The following is a 6,558-nucleotide window of genomic DNA, read 5'->3' as shown; positions in this document are numbered from 1 at the left end:
AATATATCGGTTCACTTCTCCTGGTACCTCCCCACAAAAGTTCATTAAGCTCATAAAACGCGAATTTAACATCGGTTTCCATTTAGACTTGGCACATCTGAATATTTCTATTAACTATCTATCAAAAAAACGGAAGAGATCAGACCATTCCTACTGGTAACTCCCCCACAAAGGGTCAAAGTTTATATAACCAAAACGTTTATAAAATCCGAAATAAGCATCAGGTTCTCGTTATATTTTACACATCCCATTATTTCCACTAACAAAAGATCCGTTGTGAAGATGGAATATACCGGTCCACTCCTTCTGGTACCTTCCCTCACAAAGGCTCAAAATTTTGAATATGCATGCAGCTCTTAAAAAGCGAAATTGACATCCGATTCCATTCAAGATTTGGTAAATCCCAATATTTCCATCAACACATTTATATCATATTATTTAGGTCCGTTACGAAATGGCCAATATTGGCCCATTCCTTTGAAACCAACTGCATAAGGGGCTAAACATATGAATAATCATAACAGAAGTCAAAATATTTTTAAATAATCGAACATTGGTTGAGGGTATACATCTGTCGGCAAAACCGATCGATACTTTTTTACTTGTTCAGATAGCAATACGATAATAAATAATGGAAAACCAGTAAAAAAAAGTATAAAAGTCGGGCGGGGCCGACTTTATGATACCCTACACCACCTTGCTAATTTAGTAGAGCTCCGCATAACAATTTAAACTTTTTATGGGAGAATTCAATCGTACACGCAATGGTTTGGTCCAATGCATTTGGACTTGTATTGCCCATTTGGTGCACAATTAATTTGAAATCGGATAAAGGTATATATAGGAGCTATATCCAAATCGGAACCGATCTCGATAAAATTTGGCAAATATATTTCTGAGATGTATTTGATATATTTCCCTGAATATCGTTGTTACGGAGTGCATATTACGGCTGTGGGTAACAAATATAATAAATCGGATGAACAGTATATATGGGAGCTATAGCTATATCTGAACGGATCTGCACCAAACATGTCATGACATACTAGCTTCTAGACTCAATTCGGTCGTAAGTGTCAAATTCCATCTCATTTGGACTAATATTAGACGTTTGGTGCACAATAGAAGGTAAATCGGACGAAGTTATATATGGGAGCTATATCCAAATCTGAACCGATCTCCATAAAATTTAGCAAATGTATTTCTGAGCTGTATTTGATATATTTCCCCAAATATTGTTGTTACAGAGTGCATAATACGGCTGCGGAGGACAAAAATAACAAATCGGATGAACAATATATATGGGAGCTATAGCTATATCTGAACCGATTTCGATAAAATTTGGCATACATATTTTCAGGCCTAATTTGGGTGTATATGCAAAATTCCATACAATTCGGGCTGATATTACACGTTTGGTGCACAATAAAAGGCAAATCGGACGAATATATATGTGGGAGCTATATCTAAATTTTAACCGATTATCTCCAATTTCAATAGGGTTCGTCCTTGGGCCAAACAAATGATTTATGCAAAATTTCATCTGGATAGGGCAATAAATGCGAACTGTACTTTGTTTACAAAAATATATGGACAGGCGGACGTACATGCATAAATCGATTCAGAATGTGATTCTATGCAGATCATCAAAAGGAACTATGGGTCTATCTCGTTTCCTTTTGCCTGTTACAAACAAATGCACAAAGACATAATACCCTGACCACCTTGTTGTGTAGGGTATAAATAGTCACATTCAAATGCCTCAATAGAAATGACAGTTGAAATCCACTCGATTTTATAAATCTAAACGTACCTTTAGTCTGTATAAAATGTTGCATGTAAATGCGGCATACCTTCCTAGGTGTTTTTTATACTTATCTGTGACCTGCAGCCGCCTCAATTATATTTACGATGATTTGTTTGGTGAAGAAATAACATTTAATTTGTACTTATCGCACATGTTGAAGATGAAATTTATGAAATTACCCTATCTAACAACATTTTGTAATCTTTTGGACTGGACATTTTATTATGGGTATCCAAGCCAAATCTGACCTTACCATCCAAGTTTGTTTTTGCCATTATTTAATCACATCACTTTCCCTCCTCATATTGATTATTTTTTTGTCATGGTCCTTTTATGTTTCAAATTAGCTTTCATGTATCCTTTTGATCTTTCGCCTGGAACTCTGGTCCTTCTCCATGGGAGATAATGTAAGCTTTTTCTGGTTGCTGCTACTTTTACATATGTACATACATACATATGCACACACAACATGAACATGTTTCTGTTATTAAAAAAAAATAATAAATGTGTATAGATCAAATGTAATTTGAAAGAGGAAAATAATATACAAAGGAAATTAATAACGTTATTGACAGGAAATTGCGATTTTTATGTAGCAAACATATGAACATTCAACTTTTTCTATATGCATACATGCTGTGCCAAACAAAGTTTCGGCACAGTGATAATAATATCATTCAAACGAAACATTGAATTGTTTTTGAATAAAAACATAAATTGATTCACACATAAGTTCTCCATATTTGTGAATTATAATATTAACTATAATTATTTAAAGGGATTTTGAATTCAAACTTAGTTTTTCCCCGCACATAATGGTTGGCCAACTAGTAAATATGGACTTAAAATACATAATTAGTATTTAGTAGCGTAGCCATTTATTTTTATACCCTCCACCATATATTATTGATCAGCGTAAAATTCTAAGTCGACGCGATTAGCGATTTCCATCATGGATCTGTTGTAATTACGCTATTTGTCGATCGAATTGAGATAGAAGGCTAATTTTTTTTTGTCAGTAGGTAGGTTAAGTTCGTAAATGGGCCACGTTTTCATATAGCCCCCATGTAACGGTACCTCCCAATATTAGGCATTTTGATGATATTAGCGATATTTTTACCAGAATTGTTTCAAAATTTGTATTTTAAGTTCATAATGGGTACCACAACCTATAACAAAAAATCGCGTATACAGGTCTTTCGTATAGGCCCCATATAACAATACCTCCCTAAATTCAGTATTTTGATGATTTTAGGTACATTATTCACCGGAATTTTTTCAAATCTCGTTATGGCTACTACAGCCTATGACAAAAGAACTTACCATTCCTTCAAAATGGTAGAAGGTATTAATGTTCGGCCTGGCCGACTGTTTGACTTGTTAATACTTCTTTACATTATTTTTCAGAATATTAAGATATAGAGTCCTGTCGATAATCTGATCAAAAATACCAGTTCATCCACGCCCGATGCTGCCATATAATCCCAAATTAAGACCCTCTGCCAGGCACAGCAAACCTGGTGTTCGCTTTTTTTCATACTAAAATCTTACTGTCTTCTACTTCCATCAGAAATTTAAAACTTTCCCCAGAAGTCTTCCTTCTTGCTTTTACACAACAGGGAATACTCAAATCTCATTTTTTCGTTAACATCGCTTTTCTATCTATCGATTCTCGCTTTGTACCCAGAACGATGCAGTATTCGGCACATTGTTATTGGATGAATTTATATTCCTTATTAACTTCTACGGCAGCATGAGTTGAGGTCATTTTTGGATCCTTTCTAAATTTTCTGACAATTTGAGTCTCTTCTTTCGTACTGAGCAACCGCGGTCGCCTATTTCATCATAAAACATTGCTCCCGAAGTTTTCTTTCTTGCTTTTATGCAGACTGGTATACTCTGATATCCTTTCTTTTAACGACTCTCGCTTTTTATCAGGCACGATGCAGTGTCATGCGAATTGTTCTTGTATGACTTTCTTTGCCATATTTCTTTTTAACGTCTGCAGCAACTTGAGTTGAAGTCCTTTTTGGGATCTTTTTTTATTTTCCTGACAATTTGAGCCTCTTCTTTTGTACTGAGCACCCATGAGAGAATAAAACATTGTTCTAGAAGTCTTCTTTCTTGCTATTTTAACGCCAGGCATACTCCAATAGCCTTTTTCGGTTAATGTCGCTTATGTGAGGCTTTCTTCTAGCGATTCTCGCTTTGTGCCCAGTACGATGCATTATCCCGCGAATTGTTATTAGATGAATTTCTTGTTAACTTCTGCGGCAACTTCAGTTGAAATCAATTTTGGACCGTTTTTAATTTTTCTGACATTTTGAACCTCTTTTCTCTCACTGACCACCCGTTTGGATGCAATTTTTGCTATATTTCTTTCGAATTTCTACAATAGCTGTTTTTTTTTTGGATCCTTTTAAATTTTTCTGGAAATTTAAGCCACTTATCTTGCACTGAGCACTTGTGGTCTCACAGTGCGTGGTTCACTTGTATAATTTTTACTCTGCTCAAAACCTATTATATTCCGAAGTGTGTACCTGCTTCTTTTTTGATTTTTGAAAAAACAAATGATTTTACTATAAGATCTGTTTTGATCGCGGAGGTGTAAAATTATTCATAACGCTCCTGTTTTGTAGTCCTTGCCTTTTCTGCCCAAGGCTTTAATACACCCTCCAGAATATTTTCGCGATAATATTCGGCATTTATTCTGATGCCACGGTCGATTAATATGAGCGGAGGGCGACCATCGGCTATTATGGCGGTCCACACCATCACCATAGCCGGCGATTGGGTTCTGGTGGCCAACCGAAGGTGCACATTTTCAGCTGACCTCCTTAGCAAGTAAACACTATCATTTTGTTAGTTAACAGACTGCTGGACAACGAATATTTTATCATCGGAGAAAACCAAATTCGGTCAAGCAAAGCAACTCATTATCTCTTTTGAGTCTATTTATACTCTACACCACAAGGTGGTCAGGGTATTATGTCTTTGCGCATTTGTTTGTAACAGGCAAAAGGAAACGAGATAGACCCATAGTTCCTTTTGATGATCTGCATAGAATCACATTCTGAGTCGATTTATGAATGTCCATCCGTCCGTCTGTCCGTGTATTTTTGTAAACAAAGTACAGTTCGCAATTATTACCCTATCCAGATGAAATTTTGACCAAATCATTTATTTGGCCCAAGGACGAACCCTTTTGAAATTGGAGATAATCGGTCAAAGCCCAGAAATACATGTGCCAAATTTTATCGAGATCGGTTCAGATTTGGATATAGCTCCCATATATAACTTCGTCCGATTTACCTTTTATTGTGCACCAAACGTCTAATATTTGTCCAAATGGAATTTGGCACTTAGGACCGGATGGAATTTGGCACTTAGGACCGAATTTAGTCTAGAAGCTGGTATGTCAAATTTGGTGAAGATCGGTTCAGATATAGCTATAGCTCCCATATATACTGTTCATCCGATTTGTTATATCTGTTACCCACAGCCGTAATATGCACTCCGTAACAACGATATTCAGGGAAATATATCAAATACAGCTCAGAAATATCTTTGCAAAATTTTATGGAGATCGGTTCCGATTTGGATATAGCTCCCATATATATCTTTATCCGATTTCAAACTAATTATGCATCAAATGGGCAATACAAGTCCGAATTTAAAAGATACAAATGCTTCGGCATATTTAGTCCTTTGAACTTTAAATTATAATCAAAGGGTGTTTGATTGAATTCTCCCATAACAACATTTAATTGTTATGCGGAGGTCTACTAATTTAGCAAAGTGGTGTAGGGTATCATATAGTCGGCCCCGGCCGACTTTAAGACTTTCTTTACTGGTTTCTTTCTGTTGCAGTGTAAGTTCTTGCACTCTATGGAATTTCAGTGGCTTTACCCCGAGCTCATTTTTCAATATTTGCCGAATGGAATATTTCGATATGTTCAGCTCCCGAGTCATTTTTCGGCCACTGCGAGGCGGGTTTCGATCAAGTCGCTTCTTTCCGAATAACTTTTTTTCTTGAAAATTCTCACCAAAATGCTTTTGTACGCTTGTAAACAATATAATGAGCTGTCACTGGAATAATTTTAACAGCTGTCGGACGAGTGCCTTATAAATTGCAGCAGTCTGAAGTTGGTTGCAGTTTTTTCATCTCACCCTGTATGTTACAGCATTTATACAAGATATTTTTAATACTATGTGTTTTAATATTAATAAAGATTATATTATAAAAAATACCATATTTATATCATTTAGCCTAGGGACATTGAAACGGAATTTGTATTTATATTTATGTAGGTGTTTGCCTTACCGATATTTGTGTGCATTTCCCCTATTGGCAAAATTACCTTTGATTGCTGATGAAGATTAAATCGAAGCAAAGAAATGTAATAACGATAATTGGATTATAAAGTCATTTGAAAGACATCCTAGTTAGTTTCCTTTAGCTGTACCTATGCTCCAGCTATTTGTTGTTGCCAACTCATCTTTTACTGATGTTCCTCTCCAGAAGATGTGGGAGGAACCCTCCTATTTGCTGCAGCTGTTGTACACCTTTACAAGAGCAACGACAACAAAAATTGGTGTGTCACAGCTGTAAGAATCGAAGTTAACAGAGATATTTACTAGAGGTATTTACCAGCAACAACCATCTCACACGTTGTCGTGACTGTCGGCAGGACAAGGTGTAACATTGTGTCTCTCCCCTTCTTCTTCTTTCTGAAGGTAACCACCAATAA

Source organism: Musca domestica, unplaced genomic scaffold (assembly GCF_030504385.1).
Source record: "Musca domestica strain aabys unplaced genomic scaffold, Musca_domestica.polishedcontigs.V.1.1 64, whole genome shotgun sequence".
Lineage (NCBI taxonomy): Eukaryota > Metazoa > Arthropoda > Insecta > Diptera > Muscidae > Musca > Musca domestica.
The sequence above is the reverse complement of the archived record's forward strand: the minus strand, read 5'-3'. Positions refer to the sequence as shown.